Here is a 15,720-nt window from a genome sequence, read left to right on the forward strand (position 1 = left end):
ATCAATACAGCAGAAATTGTGGTGTGATTTTCATTTCTAAAATTGAGCGATGATTTGAATAAATTCATGTCTTTGAAATATTAGCCTGGAAGCAGCCTGCAAGATGAATTAGAGGGACAATTAGTTGCCCCTACATTTCATCCAAAGGCTACTGTATCACACAGATTATGCCAGTTTTAGCAAGGTTCAAGTAATAGATTTTTAAAAATTGCTAGCATACTATAGTATTTAAGGAATAATGATTTACCTACTAATCTGAAGTATTGGAAATAGCTGGTCTTAACACTTATGGAAGAAACAAAAAGGTACTTCAGAAACTATTAACTAAAATGTAACAAAAAAGTATATATTGCAAATGAAAATATTACATGGGAAAAAATCAAGTCTTAAGAACAAAACTATAATTGAGAATGGCTGTCTTAAGCAAACCAAAAAAATCTAGAAAAATGTAAACATGATGAAATCACAAATTATAAATTCGCACTTTTCTTTTTACTTAAGCAAATGTTTACAAAAACTAATTTTGAAGTAGACTAAAGGACTACTTCAAGATAGATCTTAACAAAAGTTGCTGTTATATATGACATCTATTTCTGCAAAAGAAAGCACATAATTACTGTTTAAAGAAAATATTTAACTGTGCTTTAAAATGTACTTAAATATTAGTTTAGAACCCCCCAAAGAAGTAGGAAGATTGTTTCCCCCTCACTTCATTAGATAGTGAAGAAATCACTTAAACTTTTAAAATTATCTTGTTCAAATATACCTTAAAATGTGCATTCTGAAGGAAAACAGAAAACAGTACTTTTCAGATATTTCTGATAAATGTTGATTAACACAATTTATCAAATTTAGATAACTTTTACACCAATATTTATTTCAAAGTATACATCATACTTACTTTGTATTTCTAACAACTAGCTCGACAGATCTCAAAAAGTGAAGGACGAAGAGAAATACGGAAGTCAATCAGAAGTAATAGTTTCATCTGTAAAATGAGAGTACCACCACTTATCTGGCAGGTCTGTATAGGATTTAAGAAATAACCAGAGCCTAAAAGTACAGGGCCTAAAATCCAGCCAGAGTTCAACAAATGGATCTTATTACTATAGATACAGTAAGTCTTCTACTTGAGAAAACCATAAGGAATTCATTTTTGCATATTTTTAACCCCAATTTGGAAAGAATAGCTGAAATTGCTTGGAATTGATCAGTATTCCCTTGCAAAAAGGAACAGAGGCATTGGATGTGCACTGCACTGAAAGATTAATAAGAATGGAAGGGAAAGAAAGCTTTTATATGCATTCTCCATGCCAAGAAAGCAGTTAAAATGTTTGAGTAAACCAAACGTTTATTGGAAGCATATTTACAGACCTTTGGAGGAAAAACTTGAACTCATGATTTCTGGTCTTACTACAAAAAGGCGGCACTGTTTCCAAAATAGTAGTATTAAGCACTTATATGATATGGTACTTTAATATTTTCACATTTTTCAACGTCTCTTTGGGTGCTCACAATATTTCTGTGGAGAAAACAGGACAGATGTTATTCTCCATTTTAAGGATTTGGAACCTAAGACTGAAAAAACCAACCTGAGATCATATGACTAATAAAGGTGAAGTTGGAATGAAGAGCCAAGATTCTTTTACCTATCTTCTAGGAAATGGAAATAGCAGGAATAATGAAGCTGACAAACGGGAGGTTGGGAGAGTGAACTGTTAATTTCTCCTTAAAGCAAAATTTAAAAACCAAACTTTTATTAGGTAGCAATTTATGAAGGCCGAGATTTAGTTCAAAAGGCTTATACTGCCTTAAAACTTAGGATACTATATACATTTATAAAGTATGGAAAATGAGAGTATAAATAAAAATACAAAGTTAACAAGTTTTGGGGGTTTGTTTGATTTTAATGCTTTTAAAAGGAAAAAAAAAACAACAAACAAACCACTGATTTTATCCAGGCAACTCTCTATCCTATATATCTTTTCTTTTTCCAGTACCTAATACTGTCCCTGATATATATACTTATTAATGCCTGCTGAATGAAAGAATTATCTTATGCTATATTCTTGCTTTCTTGAAGACACAAAATACGGAGTAACCCTAGCCAATTTATTCATGCAACCATAACCTGAGGCACTATTCACGTGCTGAAAGAAACAGAATTGCCTTAGAAATATACATCTATAAATTTAGAAACATCAATGAGATATTTTATGTAAACGAATTTTCAAATAACTCAGTTACCCTTTAATTCATCATAACTTATCTTTAAACAATCTTAACGTGAAATATTTTTAAAAAGATTTCTAGATCTTTCTTCTCTGCATTAATCTGTACACAATACAACCTTTTCTTGATGACTCAAGCTCATCAATGTAAATACTAATTATTAGACTATTCTATAAACAGTGATTCTACTTGGAGTGATTGAAGGATGTTTCATATCTTCACTAACTCATCCTAGACTACTTTTAAAAACAAGGTTTCCTACTGGCTGCTCCACTGTTGTAATTTATAGGCTACCAGCACCCACCCTAGTCAAGGTTTCTAAAATGCCAATTATAGTTCAAAATATGTAAAACTAGAACAGGCAGCTAATATACTTTAACCATATACAAATTCTAAATTAAGCCTCAGTGTAGTGATTTTCACTACTCTAAGGTCTGGTTCAAAAGCTTTTCTTTCACTTCCTAGTTCTGAGACTTAGTCTGGGCTATTGCTGGAAGTGTGGCCATAAAAATAACAATTACCATAGTAGTTCTTTCTGCATATTTTCTTTATTTTTACTATAACACAGGGAAAAATATAAATGATAGCCATAACAAAACACACCAAACAATGATGTAGACAACTGATATAAGATACCTCATATTATGTGCTATATGGACAATTACCTAGCCAATTATTAGCCAATAGTTGGGAAGCTAGGCCCACTGGCTAAATCCTGCCCAAAGGTGGCTCGTTTTTGCCTGGCCCTTTAGCTGAGAATGTTTTTTATATTGTAAAATAAAGAAAGAAAAAAGAATATTCAACAGAGACGCTAAGTGGCCTACAAGGCCTAGAATATTTACTATCTGGCACAATACAGGAAAAGTCTGCCACCCCTTATCTAAGGTATAATCAATACATGTAAGACAATATAAACTATCTTATACATAAAGCTTAAGCTATGAATATGTCAAAGTAGATGTACAGTTCTTCCAGCAATGGGTTCATAATGATAAAGCCAAATTGGATTATCTAGCCCTGCCTATTCCTCTCTTGATCATGCCCTAAGGCTTAGCCAAAATCTTTACCTAACCTTTCTCTCTTCTTCCTGATAGTTGTCCTTCGATGCTCTCAGAATGGTCTCCTTGCTACTACTTACAGCTCTGCCTGTCAATATATTTTGGAATGTCTCTTTTTGCTCTCTAAATCCTTCCTTAAGCTTCAAGTCTGACTTCCTCCAAATGCCTTTCAGGATGGTTCTAGTGGCCTCACTTTCCTTTAAATTACAGTCGCTGCCAAACAATTTAATAATACCATCTTATTTTTTCCTAATGATTTCCTGTGTGTTTGCTAGTATCCCTAACTAGTTTGTAAACTACTTGAAAGAAGAAAGCACATCCCATTGCTTTTGTCTGTGCATCCCCATTTTAATAATAGCTTATCATCCTTTAAAATACTCTGAATTAAGACCAAAATATTAAGAAAATTATAAAAGCTCACAATACATGTAAAAAAACAAAATCTGCCTTCCAACACTATTGGCCATTCATTTCTTTTTAACAAGAAGCTCTTGACATTGATATCCATAGGGGCCATTTTTCTTTTCTTTTTTTGCAATGTCATAAACTGAAGCACTAAAAGATTCAATACACTAGACATGCACAGTATTCTAATTTTTTGGATTTACAATACTGTGAATTTATTTGAAGTCTGCTAGAAATTAAAAAAAAAACAATCATTTACCTTTTGATTCTCTGGCTAATAAAATTGGAAATCATGTACACATCCATACATCACTCTCAAAGACACCGCCGACACTCATTTTCATTAAAAAAAGCACCAAAAATATTTTTTAGAAGACTCTTTAGGTTACTTCATCAAATTGCATTTTAAAAATATAGGTAAACTGTAAGGTGCACAAGCCTTGGGAGCACGAACATAAAAAAATATACATTTTAAAACAAGTATAAATATTACTCATGAGTGTAAACTAAAAATAAACACATTATAAATTAAATGCTCTTTAAGTAAAACTACAAAAGACAATGAGAATATTAAATCATGCATCCCTTTTTTTTTCTGGGTTTTATACGGTATTCTCTGAGTCCTGATCTATGCTTGACTGGTCAGACAAGAGGGAGAAATTTTTTCTTAATTAGTAATAAAATATGCTTAACATTATACTGTAGAAATTTCACAATTGAAACAATTATTAAATGCATGGTAAAATAAAGCAGCTCTCAATTACTCATATAAAGAAGGGAAGTGATGACACAGATGACATCAAAAGATAATCCTAGAATCAGTTTTTTCAAATCATTAATTTGGGAGAAGCAAATTACCCTCATAATTGTTTGGATGAAGCCAATGTTAACAAGAAGTTTATTTTTCCTGAACATTAAATGATTCTGAGGATTCAGACAAAAAGGAAAAAGAGGGAGTTAATTTAGAAGCATACAGGTGGCTAAAGGCAGTCACCCAGGGATAAAAATATTTTCAGTTAACCTACACAAGAAAACTTAAAGATGATCTATGCATGGAAAGAAGAACATATAGTAAAATTTACTGTGATAGTGATAAAGATTTTAAACATAAAATTATTTATAAAAATTTTAACAAGACTGTGTTCCTATCATCATCCCTTCTTCCCAGTAACTGGCATTATTAGTACTGGCAAGAATTATCAGTGTGCTAAAAAGCTGAAAGCAAAATTTTAGGTTCTATGTTATAAAAGCTCTATGAAAAATCCTTTTTATCACTGTTTTCTGTGAAGTCTGTCTCAGTGGGCACTTTATCTCATCACTTGAGAAAAATCAATTCAACCAAGAATATATCAAAAAGGCAGGGGACTCATTTCTCTTGAACATATTTTAGGTGATTTAAACAAAACACACACGATGGCAAAAATTACGGATTTAGCGAATACATAAAAACCAAATATTCATCCAAATACAAGATCGTAGCCACAAAACTCAATTAGTTTCTGCCTAACATATGGCTCCAACTCCTGAGTGGCATATGTTTAGCACTGGTGCTGGTAACAGCATAGCGATAAAATATTATAGTAACAGCTCAACTTCTGCTATTTCATTCTTATAATACAGAAAAGCACACACCAACTTTGGTTTCAAGAACTAAAAACACAGATCATAGTTAAGCAAAATAATTGTACAGTTTTAAAAGTCCACAGTAAACACATACATGAGGATGACACTGTAAAACCAAAACAAATCGTGCCTGTCTGCTCTTAGTTAATAGATGCTCACACACAAAGGTGTCCAAAGGAACTTAAATAAAATTTAACAAAAGAAAATCTCTAATTCATAATTCTTAGCATCCCAGCACCATTACACATTCCCCCCCCCAACAAAAAAAATATCCCAAGGCTTTTAACGCTAACAGTTCAATAAAAGAACGATTAACGACTAAATTAATTAAAACAGACGCCGCTATGCCCGCGATTTTATGACTAAATTATTTGTTCATTTTCCTTTACCTAACGCATGACGTCCCTCCACAGCCGTGTCAAAAGTTCAAAGATTCAAGCTGTTAAAACAGGGCGAGGACTGCAGCCTCCAGTCTCCCTCCTGACTGAACAGGTGGTTAACTCCGCCGGGTGGAGGGACGGGCAGGTACAGCCACCAGCCCAACAGGCTCAAACACACAGGGCGGGTTTTCGAGGTTTTAACCCCAAGGTGAGCGGGGGAAATTCTCTTCAGAAAAGCGTTTCAAGTTCAGCGGCTGCCCGGCGGCCAAAGCCGAAGGCGCGGAGGCCACTCGACGATCCTCGCCGGAGAGCTCTGATCCCTCCCTACCCCTGCGCCTCCAGGAGCGGCGCTGCTCGCCTCCGGCCGCGGGCCAGGGGGGCGGAAGGAGGGCCGCCCGCACCCCCGCGCCGCCTCCTCAGGCTGGTGGCGGCGCCGCGCCCCCGCAATCTCCTGGCCGAGACCCTCTGGCCCCGCAGGTGCCCAGCCAGTGGTCGGCTCCCGTCCCCGGCCCCACTCCCCTCGGCTCACAGGGCAGGATGGGCCGGGCCCTCGACGGGCCCGAGCCCCGTTCCGCGCCCAGGCTCCTCAGCCCCAGCCTAACGGTTTCCGTGGCGCCTGCTAAGGGGCGGGACGGACAGGAACGGGTAGGTCTTCCCCACCTTTCCCGAAGGGAGCGCCCGCGCTCTCACCTCAGAGTCACGCCGCTCTGGGGCAGAGGAAGGCGGCTACCCTGGCACCTCTTCTTCGGGTTCCTGATCGTTCTCGCTCTACCTCAGCGGCAGAGCCGGCTCTCCAGGCCGCCGCGGCCACCGGCGCACTGACTATTGGGGTGGTTTCCCGACAGTGACGGCGCCGCTTCAGCCCCGCTCTTCGCTCCCTCTCCGCGTAGCTCCCGCTTTCTGTTTCACCCGAGGGACCACGAACGCTGCCGCCGCCATGCTTACTACGGAGCCGGGAGGAGGAGCCCGGAGTCGGAGCGCTGAGTGCGGCTGCGCGAGTTCCGCCGACGGCGTCCCCGGCCGGCTTGGACCCTGCGTCCCCGAGCCCTCACCCGCTGCCCCAAGGGTCCTTCATGGGAACCCGCGTCGCCCACTGAGCTAGCAGCGCGTGGCGCCCGAGCGCCCCTCGCCGCTCCTGGGGCTCCCACCGCCCTCCGGAGCTGCAGGCTCTCTCCAGAGGCCCGGCTGCGCCTGGTTCGTCGTAGCCTCCGTGGCGGCCAGGCTACGAGCCACACTAGGGAAATGTGGAGTTAATTGACGTTCTTAGTACCACTCACACAATTCTAAGACCAAATTGTAAAATCCCCTCTCCGCCCCCCGCATTCTCGCCCCGCGGGACGCAGCCGGTCATCCTCTTTCCGAAAGCACAAGAACTTAACGTGGGGCAGGTGCCTCTAAAGACACTCCCCCCGGGAATAGAAAGCCAACCGAAGTGGGTGGGCTTGGGTGTTTACAATCCTAAACACTCGGAACCTGGGACCTCTCTAGCAAGCAAAAACATTTAGATATTTACTTCAGTTGAGAACGTGGAGGTTAGTTACTTGGTCTCTTCCCGGATTAAATCGCGTGGAAACCCATTACCTTAACTTGCACAACAGCACGAAGACTTAACAAGGGTACGCAGCAGAGATTCCTTAAACCTCCAGCAACTGGGGGCGCTGCAATATTGCCTGAGGGCTGGCCAGGGCCGCCTACTTCTGCAGTTTCCACTGGAGGACTTGGGAAGGGGGGGGCGTCCAACCCCAGTAACTGTTCCTTCAGAAACAATGAAGGATGTAAACAGGATCCACGTTTTGGCTTTATTGCAGTTTATTGATTGTGCGGCCTTTTAAAATAGCAGTATTTTTATTTTAACCTTATCACAGAAGTCCTTTTAAAATGTACTAATTCCCTACATTCTTAAAGAATACAATGGTTAAGGAAATCCTTTGTTGATGATTTACCATCAGATAGGATACCTTGGCCATATGCTAAAGTCCCAGGGGATTGCTGAGGTATGTAGGATCCCTACTTTGCTGATCTCTTTTTCTCTTTGGAATGTTCTCATCAGCTTTCCTAGTATATGTCACTGCTTCTCATCTCATCTGCCACTTTGTCCACTCTGATCCTTCTCATTTATTTCTATTTTACAGTTTACTTTTTACTCTTTTCTCCTTTCTTGACTACCTTTCTCTATAGCTTCAGGTGATGATTGATCAGATGTTTATATCCGCAGCCAGCTAATGAAAGATTTTTTTCTTCCCATTAGTAAATAGGACGGTGACTCTATCTCAAGTGATATCTTGAGATATTTTCATTGCTGTTCACTATCAAAATTTCTTTCCCTGTGAGAGGTGTTTTGTTTTCTTTTTAAAAATTATGTTTAATTATAGTTGATCTACAGTATTGTATTAGTTTCAGGTGTACAACATAGTGATTCAACATTTATATACCTTATGAAGTGATCAACACAATAAGTCTAGTAACCATCAACCATTATATTATTGACTCCATTCCCTATGCTGTACTTTATATCCCCATGACTTATTTTATAACTGGAAGTTAGTATTTCTTAATCCCCTTTCCCTTTAGGTGTTTCCTTTTCTTAATTTCCAGATTTGGCCCTCTTCCAGACAAAATTGCTGGAAAACTGATCTCTGAATAACTGAAACATAACTGTATATTGTTTTAAAATATGAGGATTTATCAGAATGTGTGTAAGTTGGGGTGGTTTCTCCATATTGCTGTTCCAGCTCTGTTTGGTCTGAGACTAAGCTAGTGGTTTCCAAACCTGACTCTAAGCTAGTAATTCCCAAATCTTCCTACTTGGGAGCTTTTTAAAAAGACAGAATCTTGTAATTCAACCCTCAAGATTTTGATTCCTTTGTGTGTGTGGGGGGGGGGGGGGAAGAGGCTCCCAAAATGGCATTTAAAAAAAAACAAACTATGTTTTTGAAAAATATGTTTGGAAATACCTACATGTGTAGGCGCAATAACGAAGAACAGCTATTCTGAAGGAGAGTCAAGACGTAATTCAGGAATATCACTGAATTACGTCTTGATGGATGTAAACAGGATCCATGTTTTGGCTTTATTGCAGTAAGATCTAGAAACTGTAGTCAACAATATGTAGTGCTGTAAGTTTGAGTCAAGTGATGACTGGGGAATTTATGTCCTGTTGAGAAAAAGAACCACACACATAACCCTAGCTAGGGCACCAGTATGAATTTTCTGGGAATCCAGAGAGGGACAAGAATTTACGTTGGCTATGAACAAGTCACTTTTGAGTGCTTCCTTTTTCTTATCGCTAAAATAAGGGTCATTTTCAGTCCTCATATTCCTTGAGCTTTCAGCAATACTCAACACTTTGACCACTTATTGAATATTTTTTCTTCCTTTGGCACTAGACTCTCTTGGCTTTTTTCCTACATTTCTGAGTACTGCTTCTCTAATTCCTTTGCAGATTCCATCTCTTCTCCCTAGCTATTAAGTATAGGAGTACCTCACAATTCCATTTAGGTTCTTTTCTATTTTCATTATAATCTCTTAGCTGAAATATCATTACCCACACCAATGGCTTTAGTTATCATCCATAGGCCAATGATTTCCACATGTGTGTCTCTAGCCCAGACCTTTTCCCTAAATTCCAAATCTGATACCTATTGCTTCTTCATTGTCATGTTCACTTAATGTCTTAAAGTTATACAGTTATACAGTTTAGTCCCAATGCATTCATAAGCTCTTCTTGTTTTTCCTTTCCTCTCATCTTTCCAGTTTCAAATCAAACATATAGTAGTCATCCCTGATATCTCCCTCACCGTTAGTCCCCATATTCATTGCACTACCAAGTCCTGGCAATTTTAGCTCCAAAATCTCTCAAATTGGTCTACTTCTTTCCAGTTGCCACCAATCTAATGTAGTCTCACTGCATGTAATTGGAACCCTTCCATTCATTCTCCACTTAGCAGCCAAAATGACTTTTCTAAAAGCAAATACGATTATATGACTTCTCACATAAAATCCTTAAACAACTTCTCATTTTTCTGAGATAAGACTAGAATTCTTAAGGTGGCCTGACCATGTGAAGTTTCGCCTTTCCCAGTCTCATCTCACGACACTCTCCCCTTGCTTCCTATATAAACTTCTTAACCTTCTTTCAGTTTCTCAAATGTGCTGTGACCCCAACAGTCACAGACTCTCTGCACATGCCTTCTTCTCCCTTTTAACCATCTCCTCTTACTCATCCAGGTAAGGAAAAACATTTATGAATTCCCAGACAAGTCCTTGATCCCTTATTGATGTTAGCTCTTCTATTAACATGTACCTTTCTCTCTGATTTACCGCAGTTCGTAACATTTTGGTATGTGTGAATACTAGATACATATCTGTTGCTCCCTTCATGAAGAGAAGGACCATACCTGTTTTTGCTTACAATGTAGTAGGTGCCCAATAAATAATTCTTGAGTAATTGAATATTATTCTTTGAGGTCCCTTTCGGGATTCTAGAAGGTTGTTGAATCATGTAATTAGGAGATTATTGATCAGTATTGAGAGAGCAATCTTCTGTATGATTAGTCAGAAGAGATACAAGAAAATGTTGGGAGATAGTTCTCCGTGGAACTGTCATACTTCTGTACATATTGTGAGCAGAAGCACTCGCAGCTTTTGTTCCAGACTACCATCTTTTCCAGGTTGTTTGTATAGCAAAGAGCCTTGGAAAATAGAAATAGTGTTTCCCACCGGAGTAACAGGTACCTTTGTTTACCATCCAATATGATGATGTCTCCTTCTGTGGGGAAGGTTGAACAGGTTTGCTTGCAACCCATTATAAAAGGTGGTGGGGGTTTCTAAGCTTCGGGTTCCTCAGCTGTGATGCAAACACACTGTGTATACAGCATCACCTGGGCCACTCCATGTTGCTCCCGAGTAAGACCTGAGAGGTCAGGAAACTGACATGAACATGAAGCTGGTTCTGCTTGCTGTGCCATGTATAATACAGTCCTTTGACCCAGAAGACTCAGGGTTTCTGCTAGTATCCAAAAAACTGTAGCAGGCTAAGTTACTAGCTTGTAAGTAGCATAAAATATCAGACCCTTCACCATTCTTGACAAGATACAGTGGGTTGAAGAGAAAGAAGGAGATGGAGAAGTCAAACAGCAAGTGGAGACTTGTCTTTTAAGAAATCAGGGGGAAAAAAGTTTTGTGAGGAAGAAAGCTAGGACAGCAGATTGACGTGGGGGGGTTGTACTGACTGAATTCTCTAGGCAAAATTGGGGCGTCCTAATTCTGATCAGAGCCAGAGAGAACACTACTGCCACTGCTTTTCTCTTTGGATGGGGAACTGGTACGAGTCTGGAAGAGGAGAGGGAGGTGAAAGCAGTTGGTATGAAGGTACTATTAAAGCAGCCAGAAACTTTTTGTTTGTTTCTGAGGAGTGTGATGTAATATGGGGGAGGAGAGACAGGGTTGGGCGTCAGGTAAATCAGGGCTCGAATCTCAGCTCTATTACTGACTGACTGATCTTGGATGTGTTATTCTTCTGAGCCTCAGTTCCTCACCTGTAGAATACGGAGAAAAATACCTCCTTTGCCAGATTAAATGGTGTAATGCTTGAAAATGCTTGGCACATGCCTGATGCTCAATAAATAAGTGGTAGCTATGCGATTAGGGTGTCCGGACTAATTGTGACCTGGTGAGGTTAGAGAAGTCCAAAACCTTTCTTGATATTTCCAAGGATACTTGGGGAGGGATTTGGCCAGGGTCAACTCTTGCTCCAAATTCTTGATCCTGTTGTAGTCCCTATCCCTCACTGTGCTTTCCCAACCATGCTTTATTCCATGGACGGAACAGCTTCATCCCCCAAAGCAAAGGAAACAAGGCACAAAATAGGAAACAACTTGATATTGAACATTGGCCATTTGCACCACAAGGAATTTCTCATTGGCCATCATTTTTCTTCAGACCCCACCCTGCCATATTGTCGCTATGGACCCTAATTCTAACAAGGATGTTTTCCACATTTTTCTAAATTTCTGGGACACCCCTAATGCCATCTCCCTTGAAAGCTACCTGGGGACAATTCCCAAATTCTGTTAATTTATTATTACTCAGAGCAGTTTGTTTTCTGTCCTCATTTTTATCCAGAATATCCTTGGAAGCCTTAGCTTTCTTTTCAAAATCAAAAAATCCATTCAAGTGATTTGTTAAACTAAAGAGTAACTGTGTCCTAGAGAAGTAGTTCTTAAACTTTGCATGAATAAAAATCACCTGGGTGCTCGTTTAAGATATGGTGGTTCTACCATGTGTTCCCTACATGAAAATTTGGATTCAGGAATCTGCATTTTTAAGCACTCTTAAGATTCTGATGATGATAGTCCATGAGCCATGCTTTGAGCATCTTAGAGCAGCTCAAAAAAGCAGTCAGCTTTCACAAACAAGATAGGTTTTTTCTCTCTCTATGGCATGGAGTTAAACTAGGATTGACTCAATTGTTCAAGAAAACCACTCATCTATGGTTCAAGTCTTTTATATTGTTTCTTCTTTATAGAGAAACCAATTAGGAAAGGCCAAGGAATTCCTTAATCACAAAAGATAATCCTAATAGTCCCAATTTGTCGATGTTAATGATATGGTTTCAAAGCATTGCTACTGGAGACAGTTTTACTTCCAAAGAGGGGAAAGTCTTATCTGGTTACTGACCAGGACTTATTGAATAGGTTCCTGACCTAAAGGGGCTATACAATAATAGACAGATTATAAGGATTTTCTCTAGGTTGAAAAAATTAGGTTTCTATATCTGTCTTTATACTGTCAACAGCTCTTTGATGTTTTGTACAGCATTAGGAGGCTCTGATAGAAGCCCTGGGGTTGAACACGCCACGATCATTATCCAGCATTACCAGACGACATATGAATCAATTTTAAAGACAGAAGAAGGAGATAGGCATCTACAAGGATAATGAGGCTGAAGATAACTTGGGATTTGAAAAACCTATCCCAAAACTACCTTCCATTTATTTTTCCAAAAAGAAAATTTCAAAACCAGAGCAATATTTTTTTCAAGATAACAGTGAGATTTTAATCTGGAAAAAATAAAAATAAAATTTAAATGAATTAGGAAATGAAAATTCAGATAATCTGTTTTCAATTGTCACCAAATGTGAAGCTCTTCCTCAAACTACAGAAGTAAATAGTTAAACCAAATTGCATTTTAAAACTACCAGACAAATCAACTATTTATGGTAAGTAGAGTAAACATCCTTATACATTAAGTTGCCTTTAATTTTTACATATAAATTACAAATGAAACAGGCTTCTTTTAAGTAAGGACAATGATGTATAGCGATGGGAAAAATTAGGGAAATCATTTATAAATTAAATAATTTTAATGAAATAAATCAAGTACTAATTTTATTTATTATTTCAAATTGTTATGTATGAAAACTTTTTAAATCAAAGCACATCTGAACTTTGATCTTAATTTCTCTTTCACTGTACATACAAAATATAAACTATTATGTTGAAAAGACAAAAGCTAAAATTAATTACTAATAGCAATTACCATCACAAAAAGAAAGTAAAACAAAGAGACTCTTATTTAGCAAATAATAAAAGATGACTTCACCAGAGATACTCAGCTTCAAATTTGAGAAGCTAATAACTTAAAATATTGGAAATTAAAATGTAGCCCAATTTTCCAAGCTATAAGACTAAGAATAAAAATAGGGTCATGGTAGAACTCTCAAACAGTAGTTCACTCTTCTCCCATGTATACTCAAATTTCTTCCAGATGATTCTAAGAATCCCCAGGGATTTGTACAGGTGCACTCCAAGAAGTAGTCCCCTGAGCAACTAACTGCATGACATCCACCATCGTCCTCTTTTCCTCTTCTGGCTTATTGAGACGTTCTCTCCTATTGTTTCCAAAGCCAGCAAAGCTGCCCCGTTGCAGTGCTGTTTGTGCTAAGGCTGTCAACCCCTGACTTGAAGGGCACCCATACCTGTACCATGATACAGTTTTCCAGGGGCACCATCTCCTGTGGTTCTGCTTTTAGCTCCAAAACTCCCATGTCCATCATAGTGAAGTGTATAATTATATAATTTGTTTGCAGCTCTAAGACTCAGGTATGAATTCATGGAATAGACAACACGTTCCAGTAAGCCATTTACTCTAACACTGGGCAATTGACCTTGAAGTAAACTTTTCATATCTCTCTTCACTTAGGATGAGGGTTTTTTTGTTTTTGTTTTTTCCCCCTCCTTTGTAAAGAGGCCTGCTCTACTAGCTCTATAGACATGTCCAGACATGCTTAAATCCTAGGGCAAAAAATAGTTTAAGCTCAAGCTCTGACCCCAGCTACAAAACCAATTAAGTACTTTGGATGAGGGATGTGGATGTTAGTGAAATGATTTACTATATTAATTTTCTTAATAACAGTGTCTATTGAACATTGATATTACACTAAGCATCTTGCTCAATATAGAATAAGAGCAAACTCCTTTCTTGTAAGAATCTAATTTAAGTTGATAATCCAAATATGCTCCAGAGACAGGTTCACTGTAAAAGAGAGAATCAATGAAGAAATATTTATAGAATACCTTTTATGTTGAAGACTCTGGACAAAGAACAAATGCCTTGACAGTAACAAATTTACTTTTTGTGCTAATTATTTATCTTTTGCTCTCAGCTCCAAGCCCATCCTTTAATACTCTGCTCTGGGATTCTGGGGCTAGGTTTGGAAACTACATTTCCCAGTCTCCCTTCCTGTTAGGATTGGCCAATGGAGGCTGGAGTAACTAGGGAGTGATTGGAAGGCAAGTGAAGGAGACACAGGACTTGCTTCCTATTTGCAAAAAATAGCAGCTACAAAATAGCCTCACTGTTTTTGGCATATTTAGCACTAGGTGTCCTGCTTCCCTTCATGACTACCAGGACTAGCTAACCACGCCCCTTGTTAGCATAAGCATAAGCACTAGCCATATAGCACCTCCCTCAGAGACCTGAGTACTAACTATATGAGTACTGAGGACCCCTTCCTCCAAGCAACTAGTTTTTTTTGGTTTCGTTCCCTGCTCCCCTCCCCGAAGCCCAGCAGGTCCTTGCTCCTTTCCCCCAAGAATCCCCCATTTGCCCTTTCAGTTTTTCAATATCTATGTGACTAATTTCTTGAATTAAATCCCTCTGTTTAAAATACCTAGCATGGTTTCTGATTACCTGCCTGGACTTTGATTTGACAGATTTTAACCAGATAGATTTTAAATAGCTGGTTAAGGAGACAAAATACACTTATGCAAAAAGACATTCAGAGAGATCATATTTGAAATGAATAGCTCAGGTAAAATTTGCTGCAGGGATTAAAAAAGGCAAGCAATCTGGTGATGAAGGAGAACTGACTCTGGATGGTAGCACACAATGTGATATATAGATGATGTATTATAGAATTGTACACTTGAAGCCTATGTGATTTTACTAACTATTGTCACTTCAATAAATTAAAAAAAAAAAAGGCAAGCAATCAGTTGTTATGGGATGACCAGACACAAACATTGCGCTTTTTAAATTTAACTTCTTTTAAAGAAGATATCTTACAGTATTGCCAAGGTTTGATAGAGTCACTCAAGAAAATGCCAAATTGGTAACTGCTTCCTTTTACAGCGAGCTCCCTAGAAACAGACTTTAAAGATCATTGATGCCACTTGGAGATTTTGTTTACTGCAAAGGACATCAAATAAAAGACACTCTCCAGCCTCACTGGAAGAAGGGAATTTAGCAGGTGCCTAACCATGAATGGACATCTACTGCTGTCTACATACATCAAAGAGTCCTTGAGGATGAGAAGCTGCCCAACACCAGAGGTAGTAGACAACTATCTCAAGACATCAACAAGGCGTGTACACGTATGGATTGATATTGAACTCAGAATCCATTTCATTTGGTTGCCTTTACCTGTTTGCTAATGATATTAGTCATAATAATAGTTATATTGTTCTTTGGGTTTTTCTATGTAGTCCAACAGTTTATGATTACTAAACATGTATAAGAT

General features: G+C 38.6%; 1 protein-coding gene across 6 annotated transcripts in view; it reads right to left on the reverse strand.

The window, feature by feature from the left end:
• Nucleotides 1-6,760, reverse strand: part of FNDC3A (fibronectin type III domain containing 3A) — a 156,034-nt gene extending 149,274 nt beyond the window's left edge. For 2 of the 6 annotated variants that reach the window (XM_033104246.1, XM_033104238.1), the window contains exon 1: nt 6,389-6,759. The gene's annotated coding sequence lies outside the window, so the exon portion shown is untranslated. Of the gene's footprint in view, nt 1-901; nt 989-1,374; nt 1,523-5,707; nt 5,838-6,388 lie in introns of those variants that run through there. The other 4 variants (XM_033104239.1, XM_033104240.1, XM_033104241.1 and 1 more) reach the window with 4 other exon arrangements.
• Nucleotides 6,761-15,720: the final 8,960 nt, after the last annotated feature.

Source organism: Rhinolophus ferrumequinum, chromosome 4 (assembly GCF_004115265.2).
Source record: "Rhinolophus ferrumequinum isolate MPI-CBG mRhiFer1 chromosome 4, mRhiFer1_v1.p, whole genome shotgun sequence".
Lineage (NCBI taxonomy): Eukaryota > Metazoa > Chordata > Mammalia > Chiroptera > Rhinolophidae > Rhinolophus > Rhinolophus ferrumequinum.